Source organism: Erinaceus europaeus, chromosome 15 (assembly GCF_950295315.1).
Source record: "Erinaceus europaeus chromosome 15, mEriEur2.1, whole genome shotgun sequence".
NCBI classification, from domain to species: Eukaryota; Metazoa; Chordata; class Mammalia; order Eulipotyphla; family Erinaceidae; genus Erinaceus; species Erinaceus europaeus.
In genome coordinates, this window is record NC_080176.1 from 51,513,037 (window position 1) to 51,534,583 (window position 21,547).

At 42.1% G+C, this 21,547-nt stretch overlaps 1 protein-coding gene and 1 non-coding gene across 5 annotated transcripts in view; both read left to right on the top strand.

Annotated features, from left to right (window-relative positions):
- KIAA1328 (KIAA1328 ortholog) overlaps positions 1-21,547 on the top strand; it is a 295,446-nt gene that overhangs the window by 124,131 nt on the left and 149,768 nt on the right. The window lies entirely within an intron of this gene.
- Positions 14,162-14,268, top strand: LOC132533215 (U6 spliceosomal RNA). Its single transcript, XR_009545121.1, has one exon. It is a non-coding gene; the product is annotated as a U6 spliceosomal RNA (small nuclear RNA).

Consider the following 21,547-nt stretch of genomic DNA (forward strand, 5'->3'; position numbering starts at 1 on the left):
TCCCCTCGCCTCCCTCCCCCTCCCCTTCCTCCCCTCCCCTCCCTCTCCCCTCTCTCCTCCCCTTCCCTCCCCTTCCCTTCCCTAACCTTCCTTTTCCACCAGAGTTACTGCTGGGGCTCCTTACCTGTACTGTGAATCCACTGCTCCTGCAGGTTATTTTTTCCCTTTTGTTGCCCTTGTTTTTGTTATTGTTGCCATTGCTGTTGTTGTTGTTAGACAGGACAGAGAGAAATCGAGAGAGGAAAGGAAGACAGAAAGAGACACCTGCAGACCTGCTTCACCACGTGTGAGGTGACCCCCCCTGCAGTTAGGGAGGCGGGGGCTCAAACCGGGACCCTGACTTTGTTCCATCAATTTTGAGCAATGTGTGCTTAGCCACTGCACTCTTGCCGGGCCCCGCCCCACTCCAAGGTCTTGTTTTCTTTTTGTTTGTTTGTTTGTTTTCTTTTCTGATTTTTTTTATTGGGGAATTAATGTTTTACATTCAACATTAAGTACAATAGTTTGTACAAGCATAACATTCCCCAGTTTCCCATATAACAATACAACCCCCACTAGGTCCTCTGAATCCTTCTTGGGCCTATATTCTCCCCACCCACCCATCCCAGAGTCTTTTACTTTGGTGCGATACACCAATTCCAGTTCAGGTTCTACTTGTGTTTCCTTCTCTGATCTTGTTTTTCAACTTTGGACTGAGAGTGAGATCATCCCATAGTCATCCTTCTGTTTCTGACCTATTTCACTCAACATGATTTTTTTCAAGGTCCATCCAAGATCGGCTGAAAAAGGTGAAGTCACCATTTTTTACAGCTGAGTAGTATTCCATTGTATATATATACCACAACTTGCTCAGCCACTCATCTGTTGTTGGACACCTGGGTTGCTTCCAGGTTTTGGCTATTACAAATTGTGCTGCCAAGAACATATGTGTGCATAGATATTTTTGGATGGATATGTTGTGTTCCTTAGGATATATCCCCAGGAGAGGAATTGCAGGATCATAGGGTAGGTCCATTTCTAGCCTTCTGAGAGTTCTCCAGACTGTTCTCCACAGAGGTTGGACCAATTGACATTCCCACCAGCAGTGTAGGAGGGTTCCTCTGACCCCACACCCTTTCCAGTATTTACTGCTGTTACCTTTTCTGATGTATGACATTCTCACAGGAGTGAAGTGATATCTCATTGTTGTCTTTATTTGCATTTCTCTGACAATCAGAGACTTGGAGCATTTTTTCATGTGTTTCTCGGCCTTTTGGATCTCTTTTGTAGTGAATATTCTGTCCATGCCCTCCCCCCATTTTTGGATGGGGTTATTTGTTGTCTTGTTGAGTTTGGCAAGCTCTTTTTATATGTTGGTTATTAAACTCTTGTCTGAGGTATGGCATGTAAAGATCTTCTCCCATTCTGTGAGGGTCTCTTGGTTTGGGTAGTGGCTTCTTTTGCTATGCAAAAGCTTTTTAATTTGATGTAGTCCCATAGGTTTATGCTTGCCTTAGTATTCTTTGTAAGTGGATTTGTTTCATTGAAGATGTCTTGACTAGGAGACCACGGTGCCAGACCGTGTCATAGGCTGCTGTGAGATCAACAAAGACAGCACCCATCTTTAAATTCTTCTGGAATCCATTTTCAATGTAAGTTGAAAGGGCCAGGGCTTGTTCGCAGGTAGATCTTCCTGGGCGGAAACCAGCTTGGGCGGGTGATAGGAATTTCTCTGTAAGATGAGAAATATGTGACAGAAGCAGCCTCTCAAGAAGTTTGTAACACATGGAGAGGAGAGAAATTGGTCTATAGCTGGTGGCCAGTGTTGGGTCTTTCTTTGGTTTCAAAACCGCTATAATCTTCGCACGACGCCAAACGTTGGGCATAGACTCAGATTCCAAGATGTGGGACAGGAATGAAGCGAGCCACTTCTTTGCCGCGGGACCCAGGTTAAGAATGAGTTCTGGGGTGATGTTATCATAGCCAGCAGCTGTTCCTGGTTTAACCCTCTTCAAAGCATCTTCCAGTTCAGACAGTGTAAAGGGAGAGAGTTTTGGAGATGGACAAGATAACCGGAAGTGGGATGACCACTCATGGGAAATTTCTCTTTTCCAGACTGGGTCGATCTTAGCACGTCCAACTTGAATTAGGTGACTGGCCACTGAGTTTGGAGAGACGGGAGGATGGGAGACGGGAGGGGGTTGGCTACCGGCACCAAGTCTGTGAAAAAGCTTCCAGGCCTTCCTACTTGAGTGGGTGAAGTTCAGACTTTCCGTGAGTTGTTGCCAGCGGGCTTGGCGTGCTGCATCCAGGGAGGCAATGAGATGGTCAGCCACATCTGGGTCGCCTGACTCCGACTCATCATACTGCTTTAGTAGTTGCTTGCATTCAGCATCAAGACAAGGTGTATAGTTAGCACGTCTCCCACGAGGAATGGCTTGGGAAGCTGCTTTGAAGATGGCTTGGCAGAAGCGCCTGTAGGAATCTTCAGAGGGGATAGAGTTAATTGGAATTGCAGGAATAGATTTGTTGGTAAGATCACTGAACAGACGCCAGTTTGCTTTCCAAAAGTTCCATCTTAGTTTCTCCGAGCACAGAATCATTGGGAGCTGGAGACCAATGTGGATGATAGCTGGGCGGTGATGACTGTGCGGGAAGATCTTGAGAACGTGTCTTGTAGCGGGAAAGGCTTGGCCGTTGACTGTGCTAATCCAGCACAGGTCGGGTGACTAGTCTTTACTCCATCTAGCACTGTGAAAAGAGCCTAGTTGTTTGGGATCGTATAATAGGGAGAGGTCATTCGCTGAAGCCCAGTCGGCTAAGATAGAGCCGTCAGCACGAGTGGAGGAATATCCCCAGTCTTGGTGATGACTATTAAAGTCTCCAACGTAAACGGCTGGGTGATTCGGGCTAGGGAGGACCTCATTATCCCATGAGGCACTGGGAGGCTTATATACGTTGACGAGCTGAATAGTTCCAATAGTAATGGAGTCGTAGAAGGTCGAAGAGGCCGTATGGTAAACGTCAAGATCTAGTTAAGATCTCAAGATGCCTGCCTCCATGGGTGGCCAACACTATATTGTTTCTTCTCCAAAACAGAAGATTCTGGTGCATCTGGTGACAAGTCTAGCAGATGGAGACTTGTCTCAAGTGGTCTCCCCCAGGGCTCTGTTCTGGCTCCTACGCTATTTAATATTTACATCAATGACCTCCCAGAAACTTCTTCAAGGAAGTTCATCTATGCTGATGGCATCTGCTGTGCAACTCAGGCATCCAAGTTCGACATCCTCTAGGAAACACTCACGAAAGACATGTCTCTGATATCTGATTACTGTAAAAAATGGCGACTAATCCCTAGCACTGCAAAAAAGGTATCATCTGTTTTCCATCTACACCATGCCTTGGCCTCGCGTGAGCTTAATGTGCAGCTTGGCGATATGAGAATTCGGCACGAAACCCAGCCAGTCTATCTTGGCGTTACTCTCGATCGCACTCTGTCATTTCACAAACATCTCATAAAAACTGCAGCAAAGGTGGGCGCGAGGAATAACATCATTGCAAGACTGACCAGCTCCTCATGGGGCATGAGCGCTTCCACACTACGATCATCATCTTTGGCATTATGCTATTCCACTGCAGAATACTGTGCCCCAGTATGGTTCCGTAGCCCCCATGTCCACTTGGTCGATTCCAAATTATATTCCTCCATGAGGATAATTTCTGGAACTATCCGTTCCACCCCGGTTCCATGGCTGCCAGTTCTTAGCAACATCGCCCCGCCAGATATTCGTCGGGATGCGGCATCATCTAAGTTCATTTCCCACGTTTACGCTCGACCGGACCTGCCAATATACACAGATATCTTCGCCCACCCTGTCCAACGCTTGACGTCTCGTCACCCAATCTGGTCCCCTATGCCTACACTGAACTTCTCTGTTCCAGACTCTTGGAGACAGAGTTGGCAGTCAGCTGAGGTAAAGAACAAACACCTCATCACAGACCCCTGCAAGCGTCAACCCGGCTTTGACCTAGCACGTTATGATTGGGCCCTCCTCAATCGCTATCTAACAGGCCATGGCCAGTGCGCTGCTATGTTCCAGCGCTGGGGAGCCAGAGATGACCCGAACTACCCCTGTGGCTACAGACAGACTATGACCCACATAGTCAACGACTGCCACCTCTCCAGATTCAAAGGAGGTCTCGAAAGTTTACATCTGGCTCAACCTGATGCTGTTGACTGGCTACGGAAGAAGGGCAAACGCTAGAAGATGAATTGAATATGTCTTTAAAATTTATGCTGAAAAGAGGTCTGCCAATATTTTCCTCTGAGTATCTGTTAGTTTGTGGTCTAACATCCAAGTCCTTTATCCACTTGGAATTTATTTTTGTATTTGGTGAAATACAGTGGTTCAGTTTCATTCTTCTGCATGTTTCAACCCATTGTTTCCAACACCATTTGTTGAAGAGACTCTGTTTTCCCCATTTAATAGTCTGAGCCCTTTGTCAAAGATTAGATGTCCATAGGTGTGGGGGCTCACTTCTGGGCTCTCAGTTCTATTACACTGGTCAGTGTGTCTATTCATATTCCAGTACCAAGCAGTATTGATGACAATGGCCCTATAATACAATTTGAGATCTGGGACTGTGATGCCTCCAGTTCTGTTCTTATTTCTCAAGATTTTTTTGGCAATTCTAGGTCTTTTCTGGTTCCAGATAAACATTTGTAGCATTTGTTCTATTCTCCTAAAAAATGTGCTTGGGATCTTGATGGGGATAGCATTAAATTTGTATATGGCTCTGGGTAGTATATTCATTTTGATGATGTTAATTCTTCCAACCCATGAACATGGAATATCTTTCCACTTCTTTGTGTCTTTTTCAATTTCCTTGAGTAGTCATTCATAATTTTCAGTATGCAAGTCTTTCACTTCTTTGGTTAGGTTTACTCCTAGATATTTTATTGGTTTTGTTGCTATAGTAAAAGGAATTGATTTCTGGATTTCAATTTCTTCTAACTTAGTGTTTGCATAGAGGAATGCCACTGACTTTTGAATGTTAATTTTATAGCCTGACACCTTACTGTATTTCCTGATGATTTCCAAAAGCTTCTTGCTGGATTCCTTAGGTTTTTCCATGTATACTATCATGTCATCTGCAAATAGGGAGAGTTTGACTTCTTCTCTTCGCATCTGTATCCCTTTAATTCCTTGCTCCTGCCTGATTGCTATGGCAAGAACTTCCAACACTATGTTGAATAGTAACAGTGAAAGTAAAGTGGGCAGCCCTGTCTAGTACCTGATCTGAGTGGAAATGTTTCCAGTTTTTCACCATTGAGTATGATGTTGGCTATAGGTTTGCTATATATAGATTCCACTATCTTCAGGAATTTTCCATCTATTCCCATTTTTGGAGTGTTTTGATCATAAAGGGATGTTGTATTTTGTCAAAGGTTTTCTCTGCATCTATTGATATGACCATGTGGTTTTTTTGTCTTGCTTTTGATGATGTGGTGGATCACACTGATTGATTTACATATATTAAACCAACCTTGCATGCCTGGGATAAACCCCATTTGGTCATGATGAACAATCATTTTAATATACTGCTGTATCCAGTTGGCTAGAATTTTGTTCAATATTTTAGCATCTATGTGCCACACCTGTCTGGCCAGATAGGCAGGCCACGACCGCGGTGTGACAAAACAGTGCGGGTGACCTGGTTAGGGAACCGGACAGGGGCCTTACAAGCTCCTGTACGGTAGACCGTACCCAAGATAGGTGGTGGACAGAAGCCTGGATATTTGTGTGGACGGATCCCTGGGTCTCCCGGTTGGCGGAAAGGCCTTGGAGGGCTAGGTGGACTTGGTTTCGCTTCTGAAAGCTTACTGTTGTTGTTTATCATGCTTTATGCAGGCCACCCAGGGAATGTCCAGGAGACTCCGGAGACGCTTACAGTGCAACCCCCCAAGTCTAGTCTGGACATTCCAGATGGGACCCCACTGGATGAAAAGCCCCTTACAACAGTAAATCCCAGCACTTCAAGCCCCAATGACTTGGCTATCCAGGTTGAGCAAGGACTGAGCACTATTCTCAGAAATATTACATTCAATCATACAGACAATGGTCCTTTAGCTTTCCCAGGAAACATGTTACATAGCAACCCTGAAATGCACCTGCATATTGTCTTAGGTAGTTTACAGGAAAGTGAGCTTGGCTTAAGGATCAGAGCAAGGCGCCGTGTTCCCACTAGTGCCCCCCCCCCTATTCTGGGTATTAAGGTCCAGTGCTTGGAAGGAGAAAGAATAGCCCTTTGGATAAATGAGAGCAGTGAAAGCATTTAGTTCTTACTGATAAATTGACTTTTGTCTGAAACCAAAGGGATGTGGTTAATAACCCATGAAAGAACAGTATGGCTGTGCTTTCGTTTTGTTGGTAGTTGTATGCCTTCAGTTCCTCCTGTCTGTGTTACTTATAAAAAATGTACCCTGCGTACTTTGTGGTCAACTGACTTGGCCAGCTTTTGATTTATGCTTCTTTGTTATGCTATTATAAAAAGAATCTCTATATCAGTAAAAGATCGCAGCAGCATTGAAACTCATGTGTCTCAGTGTTGTCTGTCGCGCCGAATCCACCTCCCACCTATAAGTCTCATTCTCCCTGGATCGGCCTGCTGAGCCCCCAGTTGGGTGGTCGGCGGCACCTGGCGCCTGGAACAGGGACTTGAAGACAGGATGGAGAATCTCCCATCTGGATCCCAGATCGACTCATCAGGCACGTCGCGACGCCACAACCGAAACCGAAAGAAGATGAAGCAGCTACGGAGGAAACTGCTGAAGTGCACACTGACGCCGCAGCCGATGGCGGGATCGCTCCCAACCATGAGCCAGATACAGCGGTTGATCCAAGTGGCCACGCAGGCAGTGCATGAGGAGGGGAAACCCCCTTCTATGGCTAATATTTTCCTTGCTTGCATGCTTTTACTTTCAGCAGTTCCAACACAAGGTGATTCATATTGGGCATATGTTCCAAAACCTCCATTAATTCATCCCGTTACGTGGCAGGAAAGAGAGCATATAAAGGTTATGACTAATGTGTCTGATATTCTAGGGGGAACTCCAATATTCTCTGTGGGCCCAATAAAGTCTTCCACATTAACTTACGAGGGCAGAGCAGACTCCGCCCCTATATGCTTCAGCCTCTTAGGCTTCTCAATCTCTGGTTGCTTACCAGTGGCATATAGGACCTTTGTGACTGACGCCCCGGAGTCTGTGGAAAAACCAACACCTGACCCATCACTGACTGTCTGCATAAATATAAAAATCAAGACTCTCAGTGGATATATGATGATCAGACCCCTAATTGGCTCTCGTGTGGATTCCAGAAAAGGGGAATCCCCTATGTGGTTACAGGAACTAACACTACAGTATGGGACTTTTCGGTCTCATCTCCTAATTATAATCAAGCTGGTTATTTTAAAAATAATAGTGAAAAGTTTAATAATTATAACTCCAAAGACAAAGTTATTCATAGATTTTTTACAGCAGGCTTTGTGGAACCTGTTTGGATAACTAAGAACACCGACGGTTCCTCCTTAATGCAAATGGATCTGTTCAGATTGGCTGCTGCAGCAGATATGATTTTATGGACCAAACCAAAAGCTACACACCCTGAGCCAATAGGAGCTAGGGCATGTGTTGGGTATCCCTTTGGCATTTTGATGGCAAAACGCTCTTTCTTCTCAGTCTGCCCCATTTCAAGCAACTCATACCATATTAAATGTCTACAATGTGTTCTAACAAATTGCATGGAAAATGATTTTAAAAAGGAGTTTGATGTTATGCTGTTAGTAAAAAGACCTGCTTATGTTATGATGCCTGTAGACCTTAAACAGGAAGCATGGTTTGAGGATACAGGACTCATGGTTGTACAAAGACTAAATGAATTATTGCGGCCAAAAAGATTTGTGGCAGCACTTATCCTAGGAATTTCAGCCTTAATAGCTATCCTTACCTCTTTCGCCGTTTCGACAACAGCTTTAGTAAAAAACATCCAGACAGCCCATTTTGTGAATGACATGCATAGGAACATTTCCTTAATACTTGCTGAACAGCATATTATAGATAAAAAGTTAGAAGCAAAACTCAACGCTCTTGAGGAAGTGGTTATAGCCCTGGGGCAGGATGTAGCTAACATAAAAGCTAGAATGGCAACAAAGTGTCACGTCTCCTTTAAGTACATTTGCGTCACCCCAGCTAAATATAATGATACAGAAAATTGGAATAAGACAAAAGCACATTTACTAGGAATCTGGAAAGATAATGATTTAACTCATGATTTTCAGGAGGTGCAAGATTATATCACTGCTACCAGCACTGCTCATTTAAATAATTTTGGATTCGAATCCCTAGCTCAGCAGCTCTATGAGAATGTCTCTGCTCTCAATCCTTTCACTTGGTGGCATTATGCAATAGTGGCAGCTGTTGCCCTAATAATAATCATAGTGGTTTTCATGGTGTTTCCTTGTCTTTTCAGAGCTCTCCTATTGGCCATCAAAACCACCCGGAGGGACCTAGAGGAATTCCGTCTTAAAAACAAAAAACCGGGAACTGCCACACCTGTCTGGCCAGATAGGCAGGCCACGACCGCGGTGTGACAAAACAGTGCGGGTGACCTGGTTAGGGAACCGGACAGGGGCCTTACAAGCTCCTGTACGGTAGACCGTACCCAAGATAGGTGGTGGACAGAAGCCTGGATATTTGTGTGGACGGATCCCTGGGTCTCCCGGTTGGCGGAAAGGCCTTGGAGGGCTAGGTGGACTTGGTTTCGCTTCTGAAAGCTTACTGTTGTTGTTTATCATGCTTTATGCAGGCCACCCAGGGAATGTCCAGGAGACTCCGGAGACGCTTACAGTGCAACCCCCCAAGTCTAGTCTGGACATTCCAGATGGGACCCCACTGGATGAAAAGCCCCTTACAACAGTAAATCCCAGCACTTCAAGCCCCAATGACTTGGCTATCCAGGTTGAGCAAGGACTGAGCACTATTCTCAGAAATATTACATTCAATCATACAGACAATGGTCCTTTAGCTTTCCCAGGAAACATGTTACATAGCAACCCTGAAATGCACCTGCATATTGTCTTAGGTAGTTTACAGGAAAGTGAGCTTGGCTTAAGGATCAGAGCAAGGCGCCGTGTTCCCACTAGTGCCCCCCCCCCTATTCTGGGTATTAAGGTCCAGTGCTTGGAAGGAGAAAGAATAGCCCTTTGGATAAATGAGAGCAGTGAAAGCATTTAGTTCTTACTGATAAATTGACTTTTGTCTGAAACCAAAGGGATGTGGTTAATAACCCATGAAAGAACAGTATGGCTGTGCTTTCGTTTTGTTGGTAGTTGTATGCCTTCAGTTCCTCCTGTCTGTGTTACTTATAAAAAATGTACCCTGCGTACTTTGTGGTCAACTGACTTGGCCAGCTTTTGATTTATGCTTCTTTGTTATGCTATTATAAAAAGAATCTCTATATCAGTAAAAGATCGCAGCAGCATTGAAACTCATGTGTCTCAGTGTTGTCTGTCGCGCCGAATCCACCTCCCACCTATAAGTCTCATTCTCCCTGGATCGGCCTGCTGAGCCCCCAGTTGGGTGGTCGGCGGCATCTATGTTCATGAGAGATATTTGTCTCTAGTTTTCTTTTTTGGTGTGTCCCTGTCTGCTTTTGGTATCAGAGTAATGTTAGCTTCATAGAAGCTGGCAGGGAGTATTCCAGTGTCTTCAATCTTCTGGAAGACTTTTAAAAGTAGACGTATTAGTTCTTCTTTGAAGGTTGTAGAATTCATTTGTAAAACCATCTGGTCCAGGACTTTTATTTTTTGGGGGGTTTTTGATAACTGTTTTAATTTCATTTGCTGTGATGTGCCTGTTCATGTTATCCACTTCCTCTTTACTTAGTTTTGGAAGTTGGTAGGTATCTAGGATATCATCCATTTCTTCTAGTTTCTCTAGCTTTGTGGCATATAGTTAGTTGTTCATAGAAGCCTCGGATGATATATTGAATTTCTGTGGTGTCTGTTATGATATCTCCTCTTTCATTTACTGTCCGATTTATTTGGGTCTTCGCCCTTTTTTGTTTTGTGAGCCTGGCTAAAGATTTGTCGATTTTGCTTACTCTTTCAAAGAACCAACATTTACTTTTGTTGATCTTTTGTATGGTTTTCTTATTCTCAGTGTTATTTATTTCTGCCCTAACTTTAGTGATTTCTGTCCTTCTGGTTGCTTTAGGGTTCCTTTGTTGTTGTTCTTCTAGGTCTTCAAGATGTGCAATCATATTATTTATATGTGCTTTTTCTTGTTTTCTAATGTGTGCTTGTATAGCTATGAACTTCCCTCTTAGGACTGCTTTAGCTGTGTCCCAAATGTTTTGACAGCTTGTGTCTTCATTTTCATTGACGTCTCGAAACATTTTGATTTCTTCCTTAATTTCCTCTTTGACCCAGAGGTTGTTAAGAAGTATACTGTTGAACTTCCACATTTTGGGACTATAACTAATCTTTTGTTGATTGTTAAGTGTTAGTTTAATTCCACTGTGGTCTGAGAAGATGCTTGGGATGATTTCTGTGCTCTTGAATTTGCTGATGCTGTCTTTGTGGCCTAACATATGGTCTGTCCTTGATAATGACCCATGTGGATTTTAATAAAATGTGTATTCCAGTTTCTTGGGTTGAATGACTCTGAAATTGTCCAATAGTTCTAGTTTATCTATCTCTTCATTTAGCTCGCTTATGTCTTTATTGATTTTCTGCCTGGATGTTCTGTCAAGTTGAGAGAGTGGGGTGTTGAAGTCCCCTATTATGACTGTGTTGCAGTTAATATATTGCTGTAGCTCTTTCAGTAGACGTTTGATGTATTTAGATGGCTTCTCACTGGGTGCATAGATGTTAATAATTGTTAAGTCCTCTTGATTGATCCTCTGAGCATTAAGTAGTGTCCATTCCTATCTTTTTTAATCTTATCTATTTTAAAGTCTATCATGTCAGATATGAGAATAGCTGTTCCTGCCCTTTTTTGTGGGCCATTGGCTTGTATGATAGTTTTCCATCCTTTCACTTTAAAGTCTGTGTTTGTCTTGTTGAGTTAGGTGGGTTTCCTGTAGACAGCATATTGTTGAGTTGTGTTTTCTGATCCATCTTCTTACTCTGTGTCTTTTAATAGGTGAATTCAGGTCATTGACATTTATTGATATCAAAGATTGAAGATATTTTAATGCCATTCTTGTAGAGTTTTAGAGTGTTCTGATATATGTCCTATTTATGATGGTCTGACTGTTTATAGAAGACCTTTCAGAGCTTCTTTCAGGGCAGGCTTGGTGATAGTTGATTCCTTCAACTGTTGCTTGTCTGAGAAGGTTTTGATGCCTCCATCTAGTCTGAATGACGGTCTAGCAGGATATAGTATTCTTGGTTTAAAGCCTTTCTCATTGAGCACTCGATAGATATCTTGCCATTCTCTTCTGGCCTCTAGTGTTTGTGTGGAGTAGTCTGCTGCTAATCTTATGGGTTTTCCTCTGTAGGTGACTGTTTTTCTCTTGCAGCCTTCAGGATCCTTTCTTTATCCTTATTCCTTTCCATTCTAAATATGATATGTCTTGGTGTCTTTAAGTCTGGGTTAATTCTGTTTGGGACCCTCTGGGCTTCTTGAATCTTTATGTCTTTGATGTTGTCTAGACTAGAGAAGTTTTCAGCTATTATGGCCTGAAGAATGCTTTCTTCTTCTCCCTCTATTTCTTCTTCTGGTAAGCCAATAATGCGTATATTGTTTCTTTTGAAGTCATCCCATAGGTCTCTGTTGTTGTTTTCAGCATCTCTTAATCTCTTTTTGAGATCTCTTACTTCTTTTATAGTTGTGTCTAATTCATCCTCGATCTTGCTAATTCTGTCTTCAGCCTCATTGATTCTATTCTCTCTGTCCTCTATTGTTTTCTGGAGTTCATCTATTTTGTTACCCAGTTCTGATACTGTTTTAGCTTGTTCAGCTATTTGTGTTCTTAGCTCAGCTATTTCAGCTTTCACCTCTCTAATAACCTTGAGATAGTTAGTGTTTTTTTCCAGAGTTTCATTTGTTGTTCCTGTATTTCTGATTACAAATCTTTCAAACTCTTTACTCACTCCTGTGATTATTTCCTTAACTAATGTTTGGATGTTGAACTCATTATTTTGTGCTTCACCCTTTGGGGGGCTTTTAGCTGGACTGTTGTCCTGGTTATTTCTCCAATATTTCTTCTTGTTGGTTTACCCATTTTATATATTATGTTCTGAGTTCCCTCTCTTAGTACTTTTTAAATTTTCAAATTGATTTGTGTCTAAGTAAGGTAATTAAAGGGTTCACAGTGTTGGAAGTTAACAGTTGTTTGTATTTTAATCCCTGACTTAGAGCTCAGTGATTTAAAAGCCTCTTTTTTTTTTTTCTCTCTTCTCTGTAGGCTATGGGAGCCTGAGGGCTTCTAACTTAATCACTGACTCCTAACCAAGAGATAAGGCAGGGTGTGGCAGAGATAGTCAGGTGGTTATGCAAAGGGACTTTCACAGCCCCACAGCTATGCCAAGGAGATATAGGTCTTCTCCTGAATTTCCTGTTTAGATCTCTGTTCCCTGGTGTCCCTCCCTGCTGCTGCTCCAGATTTTGAGGGCAATAGCAATGGAGACTCAGAGTTGCACTTGGTGAGTCTCCGGGGAGTCCTCTCCTCCCTTCTGCTGTCCCCTTGTTGGTGGGACAGACTGGAGGCCTCACTGGTGTTTGCACTCACCGGTGATTTGGTGGGTTCCTGTAGTCATTCTAGTCCTGTCTTTTTTCAGTCCCAGATGGTCTCCTTTGGTATTCCTAGTTGATCAGGAAAGGAGAGGAGAGGAGAGAAACAGCTCTGGTGCTGCTTGTAGCCCTGCCCCCAGAAGTCGGATATCAAGGTCTTGTTTTCTAAAGACAGCTGAAAAAATGCAAATTCAGGAGTCAGACTGTAGCTCAGTGAGTTAAGCTCATGTGGTTCAAAGTGCAAGGACCAGCTCAAGGATACAGTTTCCAGCCCCTGGTTCGAGCCCCCAGCTCCCCAGCTGTAAGGGAGTCGCTTTACAATCGGTGAAGCAGGTCTGTAGGTGTCTTTTTCTCCCCCTCTGTCTTCCCCTCTACTTTCCACTCCTCTCTGTCCTATCTACCAGCCACAACGTTAATAACAACAACAATAACTACAACAATAAAAAGGGCAACAAAAGGGAAAATAAATAATTAAATGTAAAAAAAACTTAAAAAAAGAAAATACAAGTTCAAATTAGAATTTATACAAAGCTTATACAACTTGTATCCAACACATGATGAAAACTCAAAACTCATTTATTAAGAAACAACTAAGACACTAGTTCTCTTATTTCCAGTCTTTTCTTGGATGTCAAAGCTTAGGCCAGGGAGAGAGAGAATAGGAGACTAATGTAAATGTATTTTTTCTTACAGTTTATACCCGCAGTAATATGGAAGCTCATCTCACACACAGGGAGGTTAATAAGTTCCCTGGTTTCTATAGCTCTCAACATTTCAAGTTTGGAGTTCTTTTGTTAAGACACTGGTTTCTAGCTGCTAATGTCTCTCAGTTTCTAGTCCCAGAAATCTCCATTAACTCACCTCACTTTTCTTACACTACCAGTGAGTTTCTTTCAAAAGGTTCAGAAATGACAAGACTTTTGGTCATGCTTCTACAATGAGCCAGTGGCAATACCCATTCCACCCAGGACTTGAGGACCTCAAGATCAGTGATCTTCCTGCTGCTGGGTGGCAAGTGACTGTGTGTGGGCCTCTTCTATAATGCACTTGAGTAAGTCCTTCAGTCTGTCAGGGATGCAGAGGACATCTCCAAGATCCTTTTCATTCTAACTTTCTATTTTCTTTTCACTTCTCCTTTTGCCCTTGGTAGAGGGGGGAAAAGAAGAGGGTGGGGTTTCTCACAGGATAGGGCATGTGACATGCAGTGTGCAGTGCTGTGACACTGCTAAGGAGATGCCATGACACTGATGGAAACTCTGGTGCTGTGATATCCCACCATCTCCCTCTCCTCCATTTGAATGAAAAGACAAAAAAAGCTGCCTGGGATCGGTGAAATCATGCATACATACTAAAGGCCATGACTATGAAAAAAAAAAAAGTTAAGTGCTCGCTTCAGCAGCACATATGCTAAAATTGGAATGATACAGCGAAGATTAGCATGGACCCTGCGCAAGGATGACATGCAAATTTGTGAAGCGTTCCATATTAAAAAAAAAAAAGTTAAATCTTCTTCACTGTCCTTTTTGCTTCTTGCCTATCTTTTTCTCTCACCACCAGAAAACTTTCTCAAGATTTGTTGTGCAACATGTACAGTATAACATCCCTCAGAAGATTTCCTCCGTAAACTTGGCGGAAGCCCCATTTTCCTATCTCTCTACCAGTAGGACTGACACTCAAATTCTAATTTTTCTGTCTCTAAAGCATACCAGACCCTGCAACTGAAATTAATTTCTGTGATTGTCAACTTGAGCATGCCTCGTTGGAAAGCTTCTTGGAATTTTCACAGGCAAGAACAATTGTCTTCTCATTTCTTTTACTTTATGAGATTTCTTCATTTCAAGAATTGTCATTTAATGACAAGTCTGCCTTTTTCTATTGCTCTAAATTAACTGTTGAAAAATCACATTTCCTGTGACTTGAGAAAGTGGTTTAATAGGACACATTCATTACATACTTGAGGCCCCTAGGTACATATGACTGACAGGTGCTCTGGCCTCCCTCCCTCTCTCTCTCTCTCTCTCTTTGTTTTATAAATAAATAGTCTCTTTAAAAGTAAGAACATCACATATCTCTAGGACCTTTGAGCAACCATTTTATCAGAGAGGGGTGATAAGAATGCATAGCAATACTGCATTGTTTATAGTTTTGATGAGGAAAAAATAATTTTAGAATCACTGAATTCCAAGATGAGCTAGAACCCTGTCATGAGATTTTAACCGTATCCTTGATTCCAGCCATGTTCAAGTAATGGGGCCATTCTTGTCATTCTTTTCCATTTATTTTAGCCCTGTACTGCTGTATCTTTTTTTCCCAGTACTTTTCTTGCTTAACTCATTAACCACATGCTTTCTCATAAATTGAAATCACTTTCTGAAGCATAAAAGAAGAGCCTAAGAGGCAACTCAGTGGACAGAGTGCATGCCTTTAAATATGTGAGCTCTGTATTTAATCACTGGTAGGTACTACGCAGATACATAAACACTGAGGGATGGTAGACTAATAATTCAGTGTCTCCTGTCACTTCTTTCCCTCTCTGTTTGTCTTTCCTCTCTCTTCTCCCTCCTTCCCTCTCCTGCACTTTCTCTAGATATAGAGAGTAAAAGTGTGGGGCCAGGGAGGATGTGTGAAAGTACCACACCTGCATGAGATCCTCTGTTCATCCCCCATACCGCCAGCAGCAAGGCGTTTCCTTTTGTGGCTAGCAGCCATTGCTGGAAAGATTGACTGCTTTCACTGTGGGTATTTGCTTTTTCTGCATCTGATGTCCATATGAGAACACTACACCAGGGATGGGGAACCTTTTTTCTGCCAAGGTTCATGTGGGTATTTGTAACATCACTCACAGGCCATATAGAATAATCACCCTAAAATTGAGCTCTTGGATGCTGGACAGTAGCACAGAGGGTTAAATGCACTTGGTGCAAAGCACAAGGACCAGCTTAAGGATCCCAGTTTGAGCCCCCGGCTCCCCACCTGCATGGGGGTCGATTCACAGGCGGTGAAGCAGGTCTGCAGGTGTCTGTCTATCTCTCCCCCTCTCTGTTTTCCCTTTCTTTCTTGATTTCTCTTTTTCCTATCCAACAACGACAGGAACAACAATAACAACAATGATAAAACAGCAAGGGAAACAAAAGGGAAAAAATAGCCTCCAGGAGCAGTGGATTGGTACTGCAGGCACCAAGCCCCAGCAGTAATCCTGGAGAAAAAAAAAAAAGCTCTAAGTGGACCAAGCGGTAGTGCACCAAGTTAAGTGCACATTGTACGAAGTACAAAGACTGGTGGTGCAAGGATCCTGGTTGGAGCCCCTGGGTCCCCACTTTCAGCGAGGGTCACTTCACAAGCAGTGAAGCAGGTGTCTTTCTCTCCCCCTTTCTGTCTTCTCCTCTCTCAATTTCTCTGTGTCCTATCCAACAACAACAGCAGCAGCAACAATAACAGCCAACAATGGAAAAAAGATGGCCGCTAGGAGCAGTGGATTTGTAATGCAGCCATGAAGTCCCAGCAATAACCATGGAGGCAAGAGGCGGGGGGAGAGGGAGAGAGAGAGAGAGACCTTAATGCTGCTATGAAACAAGCTTCTCGGTTTATTGGGTTTGAGTCCTGCCTGCAGTTCCTGGGCACCCCCATCCAGGTGTCTGCCTCCTGCCAACCTGTCTTCCTCCCTACACTTTTATGTCATTTCCCACCAGTTTGTGATGGTGTCCCAGTTACTATTCCATTTTTTAAACATGTCACCAAATATAGAATCTATATTGATAAGAACTTACTTAAACTAATAAATGAAAAAGCAATGTAAACATTGTAAACCAGGAGCCAGGCGGTGGTGCACTCAGCTGAACACACACATTACCATGTGCAAGGACCCAGGTTCAAACCTCCAGTCCCCACATGCGGGGGGAAGGACTTCATGAGAAGTGGAACAGTGGTGTAGGTATCTCTCTGTCTTTCTCCCTCTCTGTCTTATCTTCAGTAAAAAAAAAAAAGGGGGGGGTAGTAGAGGGGGAAAAGGCCACCAAGAGCAGCGAATTCATCTTGCAGTCACCTAGCTCCAGCAGTGACCATAGTGGCAAATAAGTAAATGATTTTTAAAGTTTGTAAATCAGTGGGAAAGTAAATTTTAAATTAAGCAAAATAAGACACTTATGAATTATACAATTGAGGAAAATAGATATTTATGAACTTATACCAGATCCAAACATGCATATATGGATACAGGCAAGAAAGAAGGGTTTTTATTTTGTAATAGAATGCCAGTAGGACCATTGGTAAATGTAGAAAAAATACTAAGGTTGAAAAAAAATGTCATTGTTTTGAGGGTCAGGCAGTAGTGCACCTGATGGAGCACAAGGACCCAGGTTGCAGCCCTGGCTCCCCACCTGCAGGAGGGGAAGCTTCATGAGCAGTGAAGCAGAGCCTTAGGTCTCTCTCTCTCTCTCTCTCTCTCTCTCTCTCTCTCTCTCTCCTTCTCTACTTCTCCCTTCCGTCTATGTCCTTACAAGTAAAGAAACGGGGTGGGGGAAGAAAGAATGAAAGAATGAATGAAAGAAAAGAAAGAAAGGAAGGAAGAGAGGAAGGAAGGAAGGAAGGAAGGAAGGAAGGAAGGAAGGAAGGAAGGAAGGAAGGAAGGAAGGAAATAGACTATTGGGAGTAGTGAATTGATAGAGCCAGCATGAAGCCCCAGCCACAACCTTAGTGTCAAAAAAAGGAAAAGAAGAGAAAAAAGAAAGAAAGAAAGAGAGAGAGAGGGAGGGAGGGAGGGAGGGAGGGAGGAAGGAAGGAAGGAAGGAAGGAAGAAAAAGAAAGAGAAAAAAATGTTTTGAAACCGTTGTGGGAAATAATAGATCAAACAAGAGTCATAGATTACTGCTGCTAGATCCAGGGAGAAATGATGAAGTAAGGTATCTGCACTATTTAATTACTGGAAGGGAATAAAGGAAGTTTATAATCATACTTTGAAGAAATTAACTAGATGATAAAAATTAACACCACCAACCAAAGACAAAAATAATTTTGTTGGGGGTCAGGCGGTGGTTAAGTCACACATTACAGTGCACAAGGACCTAGGTTCGAGCCCCTGGTTCCCTCCTGCGGGGGTGAAGCTTCATGAGGAGTGGTGAAGGAGGACTACAGGTGTCTCTTTGTCTCTCTCCCTCTCTACCTCTCCTCTCTCAATTTCTCTCTGTCTCCATTCAATAACAAGTAAATAAATAGTAAAAAAATAATAATTTTGTCTAGGAGGGAAAGGCAAAACACAGGGTAAAAACATAGACTAGACATGGGCTGTTCTGGTGATAGAATGTAGGGGGACCGAGGGGGAGATTCTAAGAGGGGCTGGGGACCCAGTGCTCAGTCGTAGAAGAGGACCGAGTGCAGACACCTCCATGGAATGATGAGAAATTGAACTCATGTGGCAATAACTGTCTCGTAAACATTTATATTGGAACTTACGATAGAGTACTTTTGTGTCTTCTTAAACTCTGAGAACATACTGCATATTCAGTTTTCCTACTGAAAAGGCATAACCTGAATCTCACCCTCAGGGAAGCATCAAGCACAAAATGACAAATTTTCTATCAAATAAAGGAGAGGACTGTATACTTTAAAAAGTATATAGATGTCATGAGACAGAGACTGTGAAAATACTCTATAGATTGAAGGGAAATTAAAGGATTCAACTACTAATACAACAACTGATGGAGACTATATCCTGTATTATTGGAGTAATATTAATACAACAGGTAGAATGTGGATGGTGGGTTGAATGAAGTTTATGAAACATATCTACTGCAGCTATGTACCACAGTGCTGCAGTTCCTAAAACTGTCACTAAGATATTTAGTGAAAAAGTCATCATGCATATAAGTTACTCTCAACGACTTCAGAAAAATATCATGTGTGCAGATGTATTAATAAGCAAATAATAAAGAAAACAATGTCTATAAACAATACATAAATTTGAGAAAAGGGTATATGTGAGTGTTAATGTACTTTATTGTTACAGCTATTTTCCTTGATTTTTTTCCACCTTTCATTTTTTTTTTTCTCTTACTCATTTTAAGGTGTATTGAGTTATAATCAACATGCAACATTGTTTAAGTTCAAGCTGCACATTGAAATGTTTGTGTTTATATTGTGAAATTTTAGCACAGTATATTCAGTTGACACCGTTGCCTCTCAAAGTTACAACTTCTATAAGAGACTTTTAAAGACTTACCCTCTTAGCAACTTCCAAATGTAATAAAATATTGATAACTGTAACTATCATATTGTACATAACAACCCCAGAATTTATTGATTATTTTGCTTATTTTTACCATCACTTTTTGGGGCTGACTTGATCAGGTAGAAACAATGCCCCAGGAGATGGCACAGAATTCTGGATTTACAAGCATGAGGTTGTTAAGTTTAACCCCTTGCATCACATATGCCAGAGTGATGATTCTGTCTTTCTCTTTCTATTTCTCTTTCACTCTCATTAAATAAAATAAATTAAATAATTTTTAAAGAGAAAGTCAAAGACAGAGAAAAAGAGAAGGAGAAAGATACCATAGCATGGAGACTTCCTCCTGTGCAGAGGAAGTGGGGCTGCCACATTGGTCACATGCCAGACAAAGCAGGTATACTCTCCATGTAAAGTGTTTTGGTGGCTCAACCCCAGGACTTATTTACCTTATAACTGGAAGTTGTTAACATTTTTATATGTATTTATTTATTCCCTTTTGTTGCCCTTGTTTTTCTTATTGTTGTTGTAGTTGTTGTTGTTATTGATGTCATTGTTGTTGGATAGGACAGAGAGAAATGGAGAGAGGAGGGGAAGACAGAGAATGGGAGAGAAAGATAGACACCTACAGACTTGCTTCACCACCTGTGAAGTGATTCCCCTGCAGGTGGGAGCAGGGGGCTCAAACCAGGATCCTTACGCCGGTCCTTGTGCTTTGTGCCAATTGCGCTTAACACGCTGCGCTACCGCCCGACTCTCAAGTTGTTAACTTTTTACCACCTTCACACAGATGCCTGATCTTCTTTCTAGGTAGCCTTTCTAGTTAAAAGATAAACATTAAATAAAGCTTTTTCCTTTTCAATAAGAATCATTACCCAACCCTATATCTTAGAGAAATTATATATATATAAATATATATAGACACATATCAGCACGTAACTAGTTTAAGCACTCATTTATTTCTTTTTTTAAGTTTTTTAAAACATTATCAATTTATTTTGGATAAAGACAGAAAATGTGAACAGTAGAGAGAGACCTGCAGCACTGTTTCACTGCATGTGAAGGTTTGCTTTTGCAGATGGGGTCCAAGGGCCTGAACCCAGGTCCTTGTGCACTATAATGTATGCACTCAACCTAGCATGCCACCAGCTGGCCCCAATTCTTTGTTTTTATATTTAGGATTTTCTGTATGTTTTAGATAAATACTTGTTTTTTATTTTTACCTTGATGAAAGTTTCTGGATAATGCATGTCATGGAATATGAGTAAAACAGAAAAAGATCCCAAAAACTCAGTTGTGAATTCAACTACCCTGTTAGTAGCTGTCTACAGTAGTGCTGTCAGATAGTACCAACTGTGACAGTGGCTCCATTGTAGGTAAGCATTGTCACACTACATAGCCACCATAGCTGTCGGTCACTTGGTGAGACCGTGGACATAAGGAGAGTAATTTTTTATTTAATTTAGTTTTGTTTTATTGTATTTTTTTTTTGCCTTCAGCATTATTGCTGGGGCTGTTTGCCTGCACAACAAATCCATTGTTCCTGGAAACCATTTCCCCCCCACCCTTGTTGTTGTCGTTATTGTTGTCATTGATGTTGTTGGATAGGCCAGAGAAAATGGAGACAGGAGGGGAAGGTGGGGGGGAGAGAAAGATAGACACCTGCAGACCTGCTTCACCACTTGTGAAGCGACCCCCCCCCCCCCCGCAGGCGGGAAGCCAGGGGATTCTTACTCTGGTCCTTGTGATTGGCGCCTTGTGCACTTAAACCACTGTGCTACCACCTGACCCCCTTAATTTTAGTTTTTAAAGGTATGTGAATATTACTTTTCCCCCAAATCATTTTATTGGAGGGAATTATGGTTTACAGGACACTTTTTAGCACATGGGTGCAGTTTCTCAACTCCTGCAATAAGCTTCTGTACACCACTATAATTTTAATTTTTATAATTGCTTCTGGCAAGTGACTAGCTGCTATATTAGGTAGTTTGGTTCTGGAGTGATAATTAATGGCTGACTAGGAGAACTTTGCACATTCCCATATCACTAAGTCGACTGTTTAGAGAAATAAATTGTGTTCAAACTCATCTTGTCCATCACCAAAGTGTCTTTCCCTCCAGTGTTGGGCTTCCTACTCCCTCTAAGTCCTCCTACTCCCTTCCCTTTCCTACCTCCCCTCCTACTTAGTGACCTTAGATTTGTAGACAGAAGCTAAGGGTTTACATATATTTTACCTTGTTTCCTTGTTTTAGTTCTTAAATCCTACATATTAATTGTAACATTGAATTTGTTGTCCTTTACTTCTGACGTGTTTCATTTAGCCTTATCTCCTCCCATCCCATCCATGTTGTCATACGAAGCAAGATTCCCTCTGGAAATTTAGTTATATTCTATAGTGATTATTTGCCACAACTTCCTTATCCACTCACATCTGTCTTGTGTACTTTCTGGGGTATTTCTGAACTATGACTATTCTCAACACAACTATAGTGCTATAAAACATGATTCCTTTAAATTGATTTAAATTTCAGTCAATTTTAGAAGAATAA